This window comes from Pseudophryne corroboree, chromosome 10 (genome assembly GCF_028390025.1).
Source record: "Pseudophryne corroboree isolate aPseCor3 chromosome 10, aPseCor3.hap2, whole genome shotgun sequence".
Taxonomy (NCBI): Eukaryota; Metazoa; Chordata; class Amphibia; order Anura; family Myobatrachidae; genus Pseudophryne; species Pseudophryne corroboree.
The window spans coordinates 362,865,308-362,886,280 of record NC_086453.1 but is presented as its reverse complement, the minus strand read 5'-3'; the positions used below and the strand labels follow the sequence as shown (position 1 = coordinate 362,886,280).

At 42.0% G+C, this 20,973-nt stretch overlaps 1 protein-coding gene and 1 long non-coding RNA gene across 2 annotated transcripts in view; one reads left to right on the top strand and one right to left on the bottom strand.

Annotated features, from left to right (window-relative positions):
• LOC134965669 (nicotinamide N-methyltransferase-like) overlaps positions 1 to 20,973 on the top strand; it is a 112,573-nt gene that overhangs the window by 11,508 nt on the left and 80,092 nt on the right. The gene's annotated exons all lie outside the window — the stretch shown is intronic.
• Positions 13,272 to 13,949, bottom strand: LOC134965668 (uncharacterized). The gene is made up of 3 exons (XR_010188489.1): positions 13,788 to 13,949; positions 13,540 to 13,683; positions 13,272 to 13,435 (listed from the first exon to the last, which is right to left on the bottom strand). It is a non-coding gene; the product is annotated as an uncharacterized LOC134965668 (long non-coding RNA).

Here is a 20,973-nt window from a genome sequence, read left to right as displayed (position 1 = left end):
GGGGTGCGGTGGCCCCTATGTCGGTATGGCTGGGTGGCTTCAGGTCGGCACACCCTAACACTTTATTAACATTTATGATTTTCCCTATCACTTTGCATATGTTTTTGTATTATTTTAATCACACTTCACTTACATAGCACTTATGTGCTTCTTATTAACCCTGATTAATTTTTACCTGTGTGCTGACCTGGGGTAGCCGACCTGTTGAGATGTGATGGGGTCCTGCACCCCGGACCCATACCTAGTATTATGGACCCCCAGTGAGGGATACGCCTTACCGATCAGCCTGGGGGCTTAACCCTATATCTGCAGATATATGCAACTAAGATCTCCATATTATCTTATTATTATGTAGTATTATTTTTCACTCAGTGTACATTAGGGAACACAAATTGTTTTTCTTGTATGAATATATGTCTGTGTGCATCTTTATGGCATTTCTCAGTGATTATGCCTTTTACCGTATATACACCCACCAAGCTAAAACATGCATGCTGTGCGACTCTATGCATGATGTACGGTAAAGAAACATGGTGCATCCATATACGACAATTGCATCCTTACGCTACCACTGAGAAGTGCCAATCTGTGTGTGGTTTGTATTGTCTTCTTTTTCCGACTTCAACAGAACCCACCCATTTGACTAGTTTGTCAACCTTAACCGGGGAAAATGCCTTACTTACCACCTCTGGGTGTATCGGCAGCCACGGAGACCTGGGCACCAGAAGTGGAAGAGCAGTCTTTGGCCAGATGACCCCCCACACCCACTTTACAGGAGTGGTAAAAACACAACTGGTATAGCTGACACACTTGCCGTCATTATAGGCAAAACACTTGCCCTTAGCCACAGCAACCGGACTCAGGCAGATGCCCGGGGGCGGCTTACTGCCCTGAAAGTCAACAGGAGGCTTCTGTGTTGAGTAACCTCTATCCAGACCTCCACATCCTTTAAACCCATGGGCAAGGTTGGGTTGCCATCCTGATTACGACTAAACTTCTCATCGTAATCATGCCAAGCGTAACCCTTGAAGTTTAAGTACATTTCATGGTCTAGGAACAATTATTTGACCACATTAGGATATTCTGCTGGCCTGGTATCGGCGTAGCAAGCTGAAAAGACCAAGAAACCCGTAGCCACTGATGAAACTTCTGAAAAGCATTTTCACCAAAGCCCCCTACCTTCTTTGCCTTATCAAATGCCTTCTGCATGTTGTCTGTAAAAGGTGAACATGTCGACATACTTGCTCCTCCTAATCTTGTCCCTCATATGTTTACGCAGACCCCTAGTAACCACCGTGTTCGCACAATGGACCATCTCTGTAAACAAAGGAGGGTCAGCTGCAATGGCAGCATCCTTCCCCTTTTCTTTCCTATCCTTCTTGTGAATGCGATGTGCAATGAGCCTAGCCAATTTACACTGGTGCCTAGGGGACCCAGTAGACCCTGTGTCAGAAGAACTCGAAGAAAAACTGGAGGAAGAAGAATTAGTAACAACAAGTAGATAAAGTCAACCTTTCTGTCAAACTTGACAGTTGTTAACGCCCCCTTGCCCTAGGACCCGCCCCCTTTTAATATTAAATGATAGTGTTTTATATCGCTTAATATAAAATTAATATAAAATTTATAGTGTTCGATATTAAACCGTATTAAAAATTGTCGCGTAACACCAGTCGCAGAGTGTCGCGCAACACCCCGTCGCAGTATGTCACGCAACGCGGCGCGTCAAATCAGGCGGATGAAAGATGCATATTACACAGTGTTAAAACCAGGTAGTTTTAGCGGTATTGATAAATATTATGGGTCGGTTAAAAATAAATTTAAAAGATCCGACGTAAGAAAGTGGTTACAAGAACAAGACGCCTACACGCTGCACAAGCCAGCAAGAAAAAACTATAAAAGGAACATGATTTGTGTATCGGGTATAAACCAACAGTGGCAATGCGATTTGGTCTCGCTGATAGATTTGTCAAAATACAACGATGGCGTTAAATACATATTAACAATCATCGATATATTCAGTAAGAGGGTGTGGGGTGAAAGTCTGGCCGCTAAGAATGCAGCAACAGTCGCTAATGCTTTTGAAAAAATATTCCAGCGCGGTGATGTGCCGATGAAGCTACAAACCGATAATGGTAAAGAGTTTCTAAACAGAAGCCTAAAAAAGGTGTTAGAAAAATACGGTATAAAACATTTCACGACCAATAACGATGTGAAAGCGGCTGTTATAGAGCGCTTCAATAGGACTTTAAAAACACGCATGTGGCGCTATTTCACGGCAAAGAATACCTACAGATATATAGACGTTTTACAAGACTTCATACGCAGCTATAATAACACATACCATAGAACGATTAAGTGCGCTCCAAACGATGTGAATGACTCTAACGCGTTGAGTGTCTTCAAAACGACCTACGGTGATTACTTTAGAAGTAAGAAAGCACCAGTTTGTTTAGGAATCGGTGACCACGTCCGTATTTCTAAATATAAGGACATATTTCAGAAAGGTTACGAACAGAGCTTTTCTGAGGAGATTTTTGTTGTACATAGTGTGAACACTAAAGGGATTAAACCGCTTTATAAGTTGGCAGATCTGTACGGTGAAGTTATAACAGGTAGTTTTTACCCCGAAGAGCTTCAAAGCATACCAAAAAACTATAACAGAGTTTACAAAGTGGAAAAGATTTTAAAAAATAAGACGGTCAGAGGCCGTAAATACGCTTTAGTCAAGTGGCGCGGTTACCCCGCAAAATTTAACAGTTGGGTCGCAGCATCGGTGATAAAAGACATATAAAGATCATCAGTATCTAACAAGACGAGCGATGGATGACAAGTCGTTCTACATAACCTTACCCAGCAACGCATCGGCTGTTACCTTCCCGCAAAATAAGATTTCTAACTATACGACAAAGTTGGCTAAACCGATAGACTTAAATGGCGAATGGGAAGTGGCACTTACTGAGATACAATACCCGCATACGTGGAATACATTGGATTTACAAGATTGTAGACTGCAATTATCATGGGATGGAACGGCGGAACAGCCGGTGGCGAGAGTCGCGAGTTTGTGCATTAAACCCGGTTTTTATGAGACAATCGAAGCGTTACTGAACGTAATCAACGCTGAAATTGTACAACTGAAACTGGACGTTGGATTAAGACTAACGTATGATCCATTTGCACGCGTTGTAACATGTGACAGTAAACTGTTGTATCAAATCCACGCCGGTTCTAAGCTGACATGGATACTGGGTTTACAACCTAAAACTAATATTTCTAAACCATGCGCCGACATCAAAGGCGGCCAATATACGATGTACGTGTACACAGACATTATCGAACACCAACGGGTCGGGGATAGTTATGTACCGCTACTTCGCACTGTTGAAATGAAGGGTTATAACAATGAGGTTGTCACAATACGATACGAGAAACCCGATTACGTACCATTGTGCAAAACACATTTTGACACGATAGCCATAGAGATAAAGAACGACCAAAACGAGAACATGGCATTTAAGTTTGGGAAAGCGATCGTGAAGCTACACTTCAGGCGCCGCAAAACTGAATTTTATTAACTAAGCAGAATGGTCGCTGTAAAAAATTATGGCGATCCGGGACTCTATGCGCAATATTATAAAACTCAAGCCGGTAATGGATTACCAGGTTTTCACGGCAGCGCATACATGTACGGCTGCGGTTTAGGCGGTATTTTTCGAAGTCTTTTCAGAAAAGCTGTTCCTCTTTTCCGGAGAGGTTTAGAGTTGGCTAAACCGCATATGAAGACAGCGGTTCGTAATATAGCGAAAGATGTTATCGGGCAAGCCACAACGGCCGTTGTGAATAAGATACACGAGGCGAACCAGGCAAAGCAAGACGGTTCAGGACTAATATATACAAGAAAAGGCGTGTCTAAAAGAAAACGGAAGCGTATGATAACGCTTCCGCCTTGGGACATACCCTTTTTAAATAAAAAACAGAGACGACGCAACTCAAAGAAGAAGAGAAAGCCGAAGAGTGCCGTTGGTGATATTTTTTAAACATGTCTTTCATACACCACGAATCCGTTGAATGTGCAAAAACAGAGCTGGATCTTTTTGACGTGCCCCCGACACAAACTAGCATAGAAAAAAGTCTATACGTCGAAGTTCAACCTTTAGCGGCGTTATCCGACACAGCACCGCTTGAATTTTATATAGCAGCCAGCGGTGAACACTACTACGATCTGAACAATACGCTGTTGTACGTGACATGCAAGATCGTACGAACCGATAACACGCCGATACCGCAAGGTGCGCGGGTCGCGCTTATTAATTACCCAATAGCGACCTTATTCAACCAAGTGGATGTAACTCTGGGCGACAGGCTCATATCACAATCCAACAATCTTTACGCATACCGCGCGTACATTGAGACTATATTAAATTACAGCTCGGACGCGTTGTCAACAAAACACACAACAGGACTATTTTACAAAGATGTGGATGGTGAATTTAACAACACGGCGCTGGACGGCCCGAATACGGGATTCAAAAAACGAGCAGGCGCAACAACGCAGAGTCGCACTGTTGAACTGCTAGGACCGCTTCACTGCGACCTTTTCCATCAACATAAACTAATTTTAAACGCCGTTGATCTGAAGATTAAACTAACCAGAAACAAAGACGCATTCTGCTTAATGTCATCTGAGGCGGATGCCTTTAAAATACAGATCACAGCTGCATCCCTGTTCGTGAAAAGAGTTCAGGTCTCACCGGCCGTGCGGATTGGGCACGCGCAGGCTCTGTTAAACGGTAACGCGAAATACGCGATTGACCGCGTTGGGATGAAAATCTACAGCGTACCAGCAGGCAGTAGAGTATTTAATCTAGAAAATTTATTTTTAGGACAAGTGCCGAAAACAGTTATAGCCGGTTTCGTGGATAACGAATCATTTTCAGGAATACATAACAGGAACCCCCTGTGCTTTGAACACAAAAATGTAAGTTTTGCGTCCCTTTATCTGGATGGAACGCCGCACCCCGCCAAGCCATTTCAACCCGACTTTGAAAGCGGTAATGCTGTAAGAGAGTATATGTCACTCATACAGATCACAAATAAGCAGAAATCTGACAATGGTATACTGATTGACCGCGAAGAGTACATCAGGGGCTACACGCTATTTGCTTTTGACCTTTCACCAGAACAGGAGTGTGGAGAACACCTTTCCCTGATAAGAACAGGCAATCTACGTGCCGAATTCCGCTTTGCAGAAGCGTTGGACCGGACAGTCAATGTGATAATATATGCTCTATTTGATAACATCATCGAGATTAATCAAAGGCGCGATGTGCTGTACGATTATCTATAAATGAAATAAACTAACACTATGCTGCTGAAAAAATGAACACATTACAGATAAACTGTATTCTGTACGCCGTGCAAAGCACAAGGCATATTTTTAAAGGAACGTATCCGTGCGATATGTTGCCGGTCAGTAAACTGTCGCAATACCCCTGCGCGTTTGTAATCAATACGCATAGCAGCGGGCAGCCGGGTGAGCACTGGCTGGCCGCTTATTTTAACGAACAGCGTGAATGTTACTTTTTTGATTCTTACGGGTTAGCCCCTGACAGCCCCCTATTCCCAAAAGCGATAATAAATTTTTTAAACTTGAATTCAAAAAGTGTTTATCACCAAAATAAGCAGTTGCAAAATTTTAACAGCACCGTTTGCGGTCAATATTGCATATACTTTATATTTTACATGTGTAAAAAATACAAATATGTGGATGTACTGGCCCGTTTTAGTGATGACACAAAACGTAATGATTGTTTTGTTTCAAATTTTGTAAGACGACTCCCAAGAAGCCATTGTCTGAGTCATTATGAATATAGATATATACAGAATTGTGTAACTTGTAACCAACGCTGTGCGTGAAGCGTTTTATGTACAACGTGTCATAACTATGACACGTTGTACATAAAACGCTTCACGCACAACGCTGTGTGTGAAGCGTGTTACGCACAACGTTGTATTGTTTGTGTAACTTGTAATCAACATTCTGTTTGATACGTTTTATGTACAACGCATCATATCTATGATGTTTTTCTAATAAACAACGTTGTTTATTAAACTTTATATCGTGTGCTTGAAATTTCTTCCGTTTACAGCAATAGAAACAAAGAACAAAACGTTGTTTTATAAAGCATAAGCATATTTTATTGATATATGTATATATATATATATAACACGGTAAAGATGCATTTAAAACATTACATAAAATATTATTGACATAAGTTAAACATTGTGGCGCAAAATACCAACACAAAATACAGTGTATAAAAATAATATAAATTAGTTATATGTTATAGTTTCAGCCACTGTGAATCCTGAAATAGATTTACGGATCTTTTCCTAGGCAGTAAGTAACCGTGCGGTGTTGTTAAACCTGGGGGACTTAAAACATTTATTCGCCCTTTGTTAAGGGTTTGTAACGACATGGGCGATGTCACAGCGCCATCAGAGTCATCCTGCATCTCAGCTTTTAATCGTTCTAAACACATTCTATTCCCCGCATTGGCTATGACGGTTGAGGGAATATTCAATTCAGACATAGCCCGCATAAATTCAGGCCAACCATTCGGTATATTACGGATCGACACACCGTTACTTTGCGTGATGCTTCTTATTAAATCTAACATGTTGGAACCAGGCACAGTGACACCTTTGTACAGAAACTCCCCTTTACTGTTCCAGTCTGTGATGTGTTTAGAGCGTGTCATTTTACTCAATAGTATTTCACAGTTTTTCTTATACCGGTCATTAACACCGCTCAAAAGCTCATGATAAACAGCATCGGGGGCAATAGGCTGTGTCGTATTATTTGATTCATCAACAGATTTTGCAACGGGTGATAAAAGAGCTAAAGTTGACATTTCACTATCAGCCTGCTTACTCAACACCAGGTATCTCTGCAACAACATTGTATATCGCTTTGCTTTTTCATATTCTGATAAATCATTATTCTGTAGTATTTTCACGATCTCTACATCTAGACCGTGCGTTGCTGTTTTACGTATGTCGTCGCTGTTCGTTTTATTATGTAAACGTTCTATCTGATTCTGAGGCACCAGATACATTTTCTCAGCGTACTCCATCAGCGATTAGACAATAGTCCTGTAATTAGCGGTATAGCAAAACCAAGCAGCGAGCCGATAAAACCACCCGACTGTTTAACCAGAATCTTCTTTTTTCCAATGGCACATTTCTTATTACAAAGTGATTTTATAAGCGCACGCTTCTTTTTAAGGTAGTTCAGCTGCCGCTGAGACAGCGGTATTTTGCCTTTAAGCGTGTTGAGCGCTATCTCACAAATGGCCGTGACTAAATCGTTTGAAGCGTTGGATAAAATAGCATTTCTTTGGATTGGTGTTGCTTTAATTAACGTTTTTAAAAGCACCCAATTACGTCTTATCCGCCCCGACATGTTCACCGTTGTTAGAATGGCAACAAGTGACTAAAGGTTGTACTGTTATAGCTTTATAGAACCACGCTTCTTAATGACAAAAGCGACAGGCTTGTCTGGTGGGAATAAGCCGCTTCGTAAACGATAATCGTCAAGAGCGTTGTTTCTTAAATCAACCAGCAAATACCCATAAGGGGCAGCCGTCGCGGATTCATAGGATTCGAGAAAAAAACGATGTTTCGATGGGTACATTTGTCTAGCCAGAATGCCCACCTGCATTTTATCCCTGGGGTTTTTGAACAGGACCATATATTTTGTGTTTAAATGTATAGTTCTGCTCTTTTTACCTTGACAAAATATGTTTTGGACAAGGTACAGGATACTGAGATTACGATGATGTACATACTTTGTGAAAGCCTTCTCAACCTCAGAATTATTACTTGCCGCGTCCATCAAATCATCAATCACTGTTAAATTAACCTTATCAGGGGGAAAAAGTTGATCATCGCTAAAAGACTCTGGTAACCCCTCTATAAAGCGCGTACCGGGGTAATCACGCAGAAGTTGGTCGTATATAGGTTGCCAACAGGTGTAAAACCAAACAACATTATCAGGTACATGAGTCATATGTGTTGCAGCGTGTTGCAACAGCGTTTTGACAAAATAACTTTTACCCGAATTGGACGGCCCCGCTAAAATACATGAGAAAGGGTGTTGAAATCTGGTGTCCATCTTAATAGCCGAACGGCAGTGTTGTGAAGTTGTCCGTAAGAGACCGTTTAGTATAAACACACCTTTGCGTCTTCTGCAAAGTACGCGTCTCTATCTGCCAGCACTTTTTCACACGTACTATACCGGGTTGACGGATCACAACCTTTTTCTGGTCATCGCCTTCGGGGTTTAAAGGATAATCTAAGACCAGTTCTTTCAGGCTGTCAAAGTTAACGTGCTGCGCATTATCAACATTGAGCGTTATACCTTTAACTTTTAAACAGGTCTTTCCGTTGTTTAGTCGATAGCCGTATGACTTGGGACCGGCTGAGACAAATTCTGTTATATGTGTGCCTGTGGGCAGTTCGCTGGTCAACTCACCTAAATAATCACCCAATGGCGGGCTCCAGTCACCGGGTCTACTGACAAAAATTACAGAATCGGTGTCGTGATAAAGACATCTATCTTGTAATCTATACAGTAGTTTGTACAGTTCAACACGTGCATAAGCCGTTGTAAAGATGGCTATAGTTACATTTGAAATTGCACCCCTGGTGTAATGATCTTTGGAATACTTCCAATTTACCATAACTGTATCATCGTCAATAAAATCCAAAGCGGACACGTCATAGTACGGTAAGAACGCGTATTCAAAAAGTTTGTCGGGGTCAGTCACTAGACACGTATTGGGCATGTTGCTACGTTGACCAAATTTACCCCATAAGGAATTTAAAAACAATTTTGAAATTTGTCTTTTAGCGGGGTTGATTTCTATGTGTTCGGGTCGTAAAGACACGCCTTCATTTTTTTGATAGGCGTCTATATACTCTTGGCGTTTCTCGGCGTCTGTACACCATTCGGGATAACCAGAGGCCTCTTGTTTATCCCTGAGGTGCGTTTTAATGTAGCCTGAAAACAATTTGTCAGATCTCTCATCAAAATGCCACACCTCATAGATTTTACATACCTTGTAACCCATTTCTACAGCCAAGTTTAGTTCCACGGTACACCATGTACCGATGAGCGCACGTTTTTCTGAATCATGAACGCACGGCTCAGTCTGTCCAGACTCAGCGCATGTGCGACATAATGGAAACATTAACTTGCCGCCCATTTTAACCGGCAGAACCGGAAAGAATAGGCCACGAGGTGGGTAAACTTTAACCCTGGCAAAACCGAAATACTTTGTGACATCACCAAAGTCCTTATAAATAATGCGTGGGTGCTGTATAGGATACGTTTTGGTTTTATTAACATACGGATAGAGGCTGGTGAAATCAAAATAGTGTATTTTTTCATCACAGCCTGTTTTGTGATACAGCTTTATGGCGTTTGTGCGCCCGCCATAAAGAGCATCACGTGGCTCCAAGGGTTCGGGTAAATCTTTACCCTTCAGAAAAGCCTGTAGATCCGCATCAGAATCTAGCATAGACTTCCATTCACAACCCCAGATTTCACGTATCTGAAATCCACAACGTTTAAGGTAGTGCAACTTTACCTGCGTCTTGTGGTGTAATTGACCGTAGGTCGTTTTAGTCAGTTTGTTTTTATCATCGGCGTTGTAACAAGCACCACAGCCGTGGTAAAAACAACCTTGGAATTCAAATGCAGTGGGTGTTCCGTTAATCACGGCATAACCATCCAGGCTGTATTTACCAACTTTCTTCTCACCCCCTTGTAAAGCGTGTCTTATACTCACCCCTTCTTTGTGTTCTATGTACATTAACCACTGTATGGCGGGCGTTGAGTAACGCTTCTGCGTCTTGTGATAGTTATCACCCGGTACAAGCGCCAGTGTCTTTTCCTGTAAAAATTTACACCGGTACATGGCCATGCATACGCTCGCCAACGTGACTAATTGAAAAGCCTCGATGTGACGTTTAACCACAACCTTTTTTTTTTTCTTTGTTATTAGAAACTCCTGTTCTGTCATGGCTATAACAGCAGATCTGAAAGCATCACAAGCTTTTTGTAATATTTTCACATCGTCTTTACAATATCGCACGAGCTCTTTTTGAAAGTTAAACGGTTTGTGTACGCACTGTTTATACCAAGCTGTAAACTCAGATAATTCATCAGGCATCATGTATTGTGGACCAAAATACTCTATTGACGGCATAGTTCCTATGTAATTTTGGTTATCAGCTGTGTTAAAAAAATGTGGGAAATAACCTTTGGTACCGTCAAACCCCATCGCCTTTGGTAACTTGCTAAGCCGCATGGGTAAAAAATTTAAAGAGTCGATAAATCTTATCTTCAAATCTTTTACCGTGATGCACATTATGTTGCCGCCTCTAGATAATAATTCAATCTTTAATTTCTCCTTAATCAGCTGGCGCAGCACAAAATATGCATCATAGCGACCTGCATTATGGGCTATGAATGTGTAATGCTCAAATTTTGGTTTCATGAACGTCTTTACAAAGTCTTCGATACACGCAACACCCTTAAACTCCCAGTCTTTCTCACCCGTTAATGTTAAAGCGTAACAGTAGTTTGGTATGTGCACACCCGTCTCCTGCATACACTCAAAATCATAAAAGATGTATTTCTTTGTGGGCTCTTCCGGCTTGATGGTTTGTATATAGCACAAATGGTTCGAAAACCCATCAACGAACACCTTACAAATGGGGCACTTTAGGCCTCTGCAGTTATGATCTGTTCGCCTGTAGAGACAACACTTGTCACAATATACATGTTCAAGACAGGATATTTTGTGATCAAGAGCTAAAGCTTTGTGTAGCTCTAAACACTCGTTTGATCGACAAAATACCCTACACACCGAACACCTTAAAGCCGTCACACCGTCGTCAATACAAGCCGGCCTGTGACAAGCCTTACAAAAGAAAAGACAATCGTGATTATTTCTATGATGGTAAGCGCTATGACAACGGACGCAGTAATATCGGGCACCAAGAAACGCTTTGATATCGAGTATCCCATAAAAGTGACAATCGTGATATAGCACAAAGATCGTGTCTTTGTAACGACTGTCTGCACTGTAGTATTTCCAAGACCCTTGACTGTAATAGAGGAGATTGATGGATACTTTTAAATAATTTTCAAAAATTGCAACATCGCTAAAGCTGACCGCTTTATCAAGCGGCAGATTCAAAGCTTTATGTAGTTGGATCGCTCTCTCCTGTATTACATGATCATTGGCATTGTTACCTTTATCCAGAAGTTTACAGACGCTAGCGGCCAAACACAGGTTATTACCTACGCGTCTGAAGTCATAGAGATATCTCTTTCTTTTATCTATTATTAAACTTTGGGGCAGGCGCTGTAAACTACGCCCAGTCAAACCAGACCCTGCCCTGTTTTTAAAAATACTGATCACAAATCTTAAGCCTGTGGATAATAAGAATTCAGCGTTACTTTGAAGCGTGTTTGTAATCTGATTCAAAAAACTGGCAGCGTCTAATGTTTCTTGCGGCTTACGATGCGAATAGATGGCATTGTGTAACCCACCCCCCTCCAATCTAAGCTGAACGCGGTCGGCCGGATCCACGCCCGCAAGGACACCATCGAGCATGGCCTGTATAGCCGTATGAATGGCTCGAACCCCCTCTACAAATGATGTAACCCTGTCCAAATTAACAAACCGATAGTGATTGTGGTACTCAACGGCTCTGAAATTCGGTCGTTGTCGTTCATAACTGTTAATTGCCTCTAAGTATACATGTTGCCGACCTTCGTCATTACCGGGTGACTCAACACGGCCTGCATCATCATATATGGGGCTTGCATCGCGCTCAATATTGTCAGCCTGTGATTCGTCATTCGGTAATGCATGGGGTGGGGATTGATCTAAATCTACACGCCTCGCACTGTGCTGACCGCCTACCACATGTTCCCTGTGCCGCTTGCGTTTTCTCAATTGGCCACCTACCGCATGTTCCCTGTGCCGCTTGCGCTTTCTCGATCTGATTAATGTTGTTACAGCCTGTTTCACCTTTGCGCGTCGGAATAACTGTGAGATCTTGTATGTTAAACAAGGTTTAATTCGTGGTTTTTTTTTACAGTCATTTAAATTTAAAACACGTTTCAAACCATTGCCTAGCATGCCTAGTCACGGATCAGTTTCATTTATTTCTGCAAAATGATGTATGTTGGCTTTAATAAATTCAGTGGTCTTAACCGACCGATCTATGTATTTTGACATGACATTCATATACGTCTCAACAACTTCTTTAACAATGTCTTGTTTACATTTACTACCGTGGCACACACCTTTAATGTGTTTTAACAAGTATCCGGCTTTTACGCCCATGTTCTCAACATCTTCCCGTATCTTACCCAACAGCGCGTAAAATTGTATTTCAGCGTCTTGGCCTAATTGTTCTGAATTTTGACATTCATCAACTATGTCGGGCGCTAGCCCTCGCGCCGGTACACAAGCATCAGCCGATGCGTGTACCAGGGCTGTCGTTGTAAAAATATTGGGCATTGATGTTACACAATCAACCGTTGTAGTATCACCAGGTATTCCTGCAACGGCTGATAATACTTCATCAGAACTATTCTGCGGATCTTGTGTCGTTGACTCTACACAGTTTGTAATAAGCTCTTGCCCATTTATGTCATCAATATCTGATATCACAGGATTACCGGCTATGTGTCTTGTTTCTGTTTCAGAGCAATCCTGTGTATCGGTAATAGTGATGACATCGGATTGCGACAATTGCTTAACATTACTTCTTGAGTCAATATTTGATAACAAACCAATGCCTGCTATGTGTCTTGTTTCTGTTTCAGAACAAACCTGTGTATCTGGAATTGTGATTACAGCGGATTGCGACAATTGCTTAACATTACTTCTTGAGAGACGCGATGCCCTCTTAACCTTTACAGTCTTTGTATTACCAGCGACATCCCGGTCTGCAGTGTTAAACGCTGTGTGTTTTGATGTTACAGCAACATCATTACTTACGCATGATACAGTTTGTAACGCGATCCTTCTCCGTTGCGGCTTATCATTTTCGGAATATGACAATTTTCTTTTCAGATCTGTAAATGTTGAATTATGACTTCTCTCATTCGTTCTTGGTCGAGCTGGCTTTCGTTTGTTCGGGACGATACAGCCATTATGCACAGCCATAACTGATGACCTAGCAACGTCCTTATGTACAATTGCCGGCGTTACGAATTGATGGTTCTCCGCTTCAGCGGCGGTTGTGCGTTTTGATATTTTCCCGCTTGTACTAGGTCTGTGTATCTGCGCGCATGTATCACTGACTGTTGGTATCAAAGGAGCATAGCGTCTTGCTACAGCATCATCTGTAATACATATATTATAAAATAAATATAAACGACTCTGCATGTAAATCAGTATTTAAATCACCGCATAACAATATACCATATAACAGTGTTTGATTACACACCTGCTGCTGCGAATTGATGGCTTTCCGTTTCAGCGGCGGTTGTGCGTTTTGATATTTTCCCGCTTGTACTAAGACGGGGTATTTGCGCTACTGTATCACATCCTGATGGTATCGTCGGCGCATAACGCATTGCTACAGCGTCATCTGTAATACATATATTATAAAATAAATATAAACAACGCTGCCTGAAAATCAGCATTTAAATCAACGCATAACAATATACCATATAACAGTGCTTGATTACACACCTGCTTTATATTCGAATGTTTTAGCACGACCCCCTGTCGCGTGTGGGAAAAACGGTTGCTCATCAACAACATTGCTGTTCTGTATAGATGTGTTGTGACAATAATCAGGTTTGTTCAATATATCCCGTAGAATAACATCAGCCGTCGCATCATCCATTTTTGTGGCATCTTTAGCCGGTGAAAAATGAAAAATAAAAATAAAAAAAAATAAAAAATATTACATACGGTATAAAATTAGAATAACATGAAAAAGCGATTCATTACTGAGAATATAAAGTGTGTACAGTTTACAACAAATCAGCACAACTGTACAAGGTTTATTTTTAATTCTTTAGCCGTGGAAAAATAAAAAATAAAATGAAAAATAAATAAAGATATCATGTTACTCACAATCTGGCGCCAATTCCAAAATATTATTAAAATCCGGTATAGCGCTGAAGTCTAAGCCAAAGGGACTATCAACAGACAAATCGAGATTCTCTGTATTTGTGATTACTGTCAAATCGTGGGAAATAAAAATGAGAAAATAATAATTATTTAATAATTACTATTTAATAATTACTTATCAATGTATCCAGACTGTTGTACGTTCATACTATTTAAACTTTTAAAAATGAACAAATTGTAGACCTTGACTATAATTTCATACTATTTAAACTTGAAATATAAATAAAAACGCGTCAATGTCCTTTATAGACATAGCTTACTTTGAGAGGTTTGATAACTTGGCAAAGCATCATCATCATCAGAAGAAGAAGATCTGTTTCTAACCATGAAAGTGTTTTTGTTGTTGATGTTCTGCATTGTCTGTCTCTGAAAATGAGAGACGGTTAATTTTAGTTGAAATATTGTGTTGGCGCATTCCCAAAATGAACCACTAGATGTCGCTATTACCACATATTTAAATAACATTCAGACAGCCACATTATTAAAACTATATGTTCTATGTGTTACAATGCATCGCTAAACAACTACATCAATGTGGTATACCCACATTGATGTTGCTGTTTAGCGATGCATTTCACATATGAGTGCATAATGCGCTTTGTACAATAGGTTTGAAATATTAACATATTATACATGTATGCCTAAAAACAAAGGATGCAATGGCAGGACAGAATCGTGTAACAGTGTGTATATCGTGGCATAGAAACAACATATTTAAACAGCATTCAGAGCCATATTTGTAAAATAAATAAAAAATAAAAAATAAAAAAAAATAAAAAAATGCAATATGTATAAATATAATAATAATAATAATAATTATGATAATAATAATAATAATAATAATAACAACAACACTTACCATTATAACTTCAAGTGTGTATAGCTGTGCGGCTTCAGTTGAAATTTCTTCTCAGTGCACTTCAGTGATGTGGTCTGTTCTTATAACACTGGCTGTGAGCCATATGGCCCCCACCAACCTGTGGTACGCCGTCCCACATTTCCAAGATGCTTGGGCGGGACTTTTAAATATATAAATTCTAGTCTATAATTTAGTAAATGTGATAAATATTTTCAGTTACAATAAAGATATAATCTTTTAGCTGTTTCTTAAATGTCATACACAGTGCATCAAACGCATACCAAATACATTTATATTATATATACAGAAGAAAAAAAAAAAATAAATAAATAAAAAAAAAAAAAATCCTGAGTGGTCTAAACTACTTGTATAGATTGAATGGAAGTCATTCCAAATGGGTATATCTTATACTGTAGAATATGAGGCTCATAAAAAGCGCATAAATTATTTAATAATAAAATGAATTTATAAAAAGCATTATACAGAAGTTCTTATGAACTAATGTGCATGAATACAAAATTATTTTATGATTCCATAAATATACACTGGCTTACTGATTTGTAGCTAAAATTACAAAAAATATTGTCTTTGTACATGAATACAAAATTATTTTATGATTCCATAAATATACACGGGCTTACTGATTTGATTAGGACCCATCACCATGATATCTCATTATGGTATGTAATGAATCCAAAAGTTGGAAAAATCCGATTTGAGTTAACACATAAACCTGTAGGTGGTGCTAATGTTCCTCTACAGAGATAACAATCGAAAATGGTCATGGTCAAATTATAAGCAATGGTCATGGTCAAATTTGCACATCGTGCTTCTGAGGGGTTTCTGTGACATTTAAAATGACCTTTGTGACATTTTAAAATGATCTTTTAATTAGTGCCATGTGTGATGAACCCTTGCTTCTAAGAATGGTCATGGTTAAATTGTACATCGTGGCTTCTGAGGGGTTTCTGTGACATTTAAAATGACCTTTGTGACATTTTAAAATGATCTTTTAAATTAGTGCCATGTGTGATGAACCCTTGCTTCTAAGAATGTTCATGGTTAAATTGTACATCGTGGCTTCTGAGGGGTTTCTGAGCATTTAAAATGACCTTTGTGACACGGTCATTAGTGATTATCCTTTTTAAAACTGTAACATGTGTGACTCATGAAGTTTCAGCTGCTGGAATGTAAGAACATTTTGTGTTACAAAAAAAAAAAAAAAAAAAAAAGATGTATTTTAAAGTGTGTGTCATATGTGACATTCTGCGACGGGGTGTTGCGCGACACTCTGCGACTGGTGTTACGCGACAATTTTTAATACGGTTTAATATCGAACACTATAAATTTTATATTAATTTTATATTAAGCGATATAAAACACTATCATTTAATATTAAAAGGGGGCGGGTCCTAGGGCAAGGGGGCGTTAACAACTGTCAAGTTTGACAGAAAGGTTGACTTTATCTACTACAACAAGCTCACTGGTTCCTAACGGACCTTCGGCACCTTCAGCTACAGGGGCAGGGACTGTCAATTCCTCTTCAGGGACCCTGGATCCCCCAGCTTCATCTGTTCCAGAAGACTCGCTCATCTGCGTAGACTAACTCCCTCTCACGGAAGTGGAAGCAGGAACAGCAGCAGGCTCGGAGGACACCACAAGAGGGGAAACGCCAGTCATGTCACGATACCTAATGAGGAGACAGAAGGAGGGGGCAGGGGGCAAACCCGGTTAATGCCGGCGGGGCCAAGAAGGCAGTGGGGGGAATATGAATGGGAAAGCAAGGAGGGAGGAGTAGGTGTGGCCACCTGAGCCCTACTTGGCAAGCTGATAGATGAACTGGAGGCGGGAGGCCATGGCAGTTGGGCAACCAAACCCGGAGGCAGTGCATAAGGAGCAGTCGCGAATGGTGAAGTCTAATATGGAGGCTGCTTATAAGCAGTGTGGGAAAAACCCACAGTGTAATACCCTGGAAAAGGATGGGGTAATGACCCAGGAGCCCCCGTGGCCAATCAGGAAGGCAGAACTCCTTGCGAATGAGAGACCATCACAGGAATATAAAGGGGAAAACAGAGAGGCCCGAGATGCGGCAAAGTTAAGCGAAATGGCCGCACTCATGATGGGGATAGTCTGGGCACCAGACGTAGCCCCGGACACTGCTGTAAAAGACAGTAAACCAGAAGGCAGTGCATAAGGAGCAGGCGCAAATGGTGAAGTCTAATATGAAGGCTGCTTAAAAGCAGTGTGGGAAAAGACCCAGAGTGTAGTACCCTGGAAAAGGAGGGGGGGACTGACCCGGGTGCCCCCGTGGCCGACCAGGAAGGTGGCACTCCTTGCAAATGGGAGACATCACAGGAAAATAAGCGGAAAACATTGGGGCCCGAGACGCGGCAAAGTTGGGTGAAACGGTAGCACTCATGATGGGGATAGACTGGGCACCTGACCAAGCCCCGGACACTGCCATAATGGACAGTAAACCAGAAGGTACTGCCTGGGAGACAGTGCCTAGCACTGAAAATTTGGCGGACAGAGCACTGTGGCTAGAAACCACATGCAATAGAAAGTGCTGGCCAGCAGGTGGTGCACCAACAACAGGAAACAAGCCCATGGAATGAGGCAGTATTATCTGGGAATCTGAAAGCAACCCCGGAAGAACCCCTAAGAAGTGCTGGTCAGTAGAAACTGATCGCGCCAGTGTGGGAAAACAGCATGCTGGACACACACCTAGTACCAAGTGCCAGCCCAGCAACTGAATCCTGTGCTACACCCTGACCCAGAGAGGGGAATGAAAGAGTCCCACCTAAACCCCAGTCATCCGCAGGGGAGCCCACCAACCTGCACATGGGAGGGACTACATTACCCGCGGCACCACGCAATGCGTCGGCCAGGCATGCGGTGGGAGATATAGCCAAGGGCAGCGCCAGATCCAGTGGAGCCCCATCCACGGCGTGCGAGGCTGCTAAGCCACGCCCACCACCAGCCGCCACGGCCGCTAGACGAGAGCGGACGCCAACTGCAGGCCGCGGCCAAGACCCAGCAGGCGCATTAAGCAAGGCAGGAGTGGAGGGGACCACCCAGACATGAGGCCAACAATATCCGGCAGCGATAAGTGTGCAGCCTCAGCCAGGTGGGGGTGCACAGACATACGAGGACGGGGCATTGTAGGTAGGAGGCAAATGAGGGAAGCACACAATGAAAGGGCACACAATGAAAGGGGAACAAGCGGGATGAGAGAGTAATGGGAAAAATTATATGCACTAAATATGCATCACAGTGAAGGCACATATACTCACTGCTTCCAAATGACAAAGGAAAGATGGCCCCCAGACCTGCCTATAAGTACTAATCTAACAACTCCTCCTACAAGTTCACTAATAGGCAGACAAAGGCACCTGACCTAAAAATTACATCACTAATGCTAGCCCTGTCCTGTCCTTAACAATAGTCACAAAATCCAGGGCGCTTATGTGGCTTCTAGCTTATTTAGCCCTCAGCCTGCTTTATGACACTTCTCAGGTCTGTAATACCCCTTTTACACTCTCAGGCTCTGGTCATTCCCGGGAATGTGTCCCAGATATTTCCCAGGACACATTCCCGGGAATGACCCTTTTACATTAGCGGCCCGACCCGGCATATTGCCAGGTCGGTGACATCACCGCTGACTCTCCCGGAGGCGGTGCTTGGAGATAATCTTCTCCAAGCACCACCTCCTCCTATGCAGAGAATGGGTGCCGGGTCACCTTTACCTGGTATACCTGTTTACACTGCACAGCTTCCCGGGATGGTCCCAGATTCAACCCAGGTCGAGACCTGGAATGAGATCCTGGGATGCTCGTCCCGGGAAATTGAAAGTGTACCCTTTTACACTGACAAAAATGCGCGTTCACGTGCAAAATCCCAGGATAAAATTGGCAGTGTAAAAGGGGTATAAATTAGAGATGAGCGGGTTCGGTTTCTCTGAATCCGAACCCGCCCGAACTTCATGTTTTTTTTTCACGGGTCCGAGCGACTCGGATCTTCCCGCCTTGCTCGGTTAACCTGAGCGCGCCCGAACGTCATCATGACGCTGTCGGATTCTCGCGAGACTCGGATTCTATATAAGGAGCCCGCGTCGCCGCCATTTTCACACGTGCATTGAGATTGATAGGGAGAGGACGTGGCTGGCGTCCTCTCCGTTTAGAATTAGAATAGATTAGAGAGACACTTGATTTACTAATTTTGGGGAGCATTAGGAGTACTCAGTAGTGTACAGTGCAGAGTTTTGCTGATAGTGACCAGTGACCACCACTTTTATTTATAATCCGTTCTCTGCCTGAAAAAAGCGATACACAGCACACAGTGACTCAGTCACATACCATATCTGTGTGCACTGCTCAGGCTCAGGCCAGTGTGCTGCATCATCTATTATCTATATATAATATTATATATATCTGTCTGACTGCTCAGCTCACACAGCTTATAATTGTGGGGGAGACTGGGGAGCACTACTGCAGTGCCAGTTATAGGTTATAGCAGGAGCCAGGAGTACATAATATATTATATAGTGAGTGACCACCAGACACACAGTGCAGTTTATTTAATATATCCGTTCTCTGCCTGAAAAAAGCGATACACACAGTGACTCAGTCAGTCACATACCATATCTGTGTGCACTGCTCAGGCTCAGGCCAGTGTGCTGCATCATCTATATATATATTATATATCTGTCTGACTGCTCAGCTCACACAGCTTATAATTGTGGGGGAGACTGGGGAGCACTACTGCAGTGCCAGTTATAGGTTATAGCAGGAGCCAGGAGTACATAATATTATATTAAAATTAAACAGTGCACACTTTTGCTGCAGGAGTGCCACTGCCAGTGTGACTAGTGACCAGTGACCTGACCACCAGTATATAATATTAGTAGTATACTATCTCTTTATCAACCAGTCTATATTAGCAGCAGACACAGTACAGTGCGGTAGTTCACGGCTGTGGCTACCTCTGTGTCGGCACTCGGCAGCCCGTCCATAATTGTATATACCACCTAACCGTGGTTTTTTTTTCTTTCTTTATACATACATACTAGTTACGAGTATACTATCTCTTTATCAACCAGTCTATATATTAGCAGCAGACACAGTACAGTGCGGTAGTTCACGGCTGTGGCTACCTCTGTGTCGGCACTCGGCAGCCCGTCCATAATTGTATATACCACCTAACCGTGGTTTTTTTTTCTTTCTTTATACATACATACTAGTTACGAGTATACTATCTCTTTATCAACCAGTCTATATATTAGCAGCAGACACAGTACAGTGCGGTAGTTCACGGCTGTGGCTACCTCTGTGTCGGCACTCGGCAGCCCGTCCATAATTGTATATACCACCTAACCGTGGTTTTTTTTTCTTTCTTTATACATACATACTAGTTACGAGTATACTATCTCTTTATCAACCAGTCTATATATTAGCAGCAGACACAGTACAGTGCGGTAGTTCACGGCTGTGGCTACCTCTGTGTCGGCACTCGGCAGCCCGTCCATAATTGTATATACCACCTAACCGTGGTTTTTTTTTTCTTTCTTTATACATACATACTAGTTACGAGTATACTATCTCTTTATCAACCAGTCTATATATTAGCAGCAGACACAGTACAGTGCGGTAGTTCACGGCTGTGGCTACCTCTGTGTCGGCACTCGGCAGCCCGTCCATAATTGTATATACCACCTAACCGTGGTTTTTTTTTCTTTCTTTATACATACATACTAGTTACGAGTATACTATCTCTTTATCAACCAGTCTATATATTAGCAGCAGACACAGTACAGTGCGGTAGTTCACGGCTGTGGCTACCTCTGTGTCGGCACTCGGCAGCCCGTCCATAATTGTATACTAG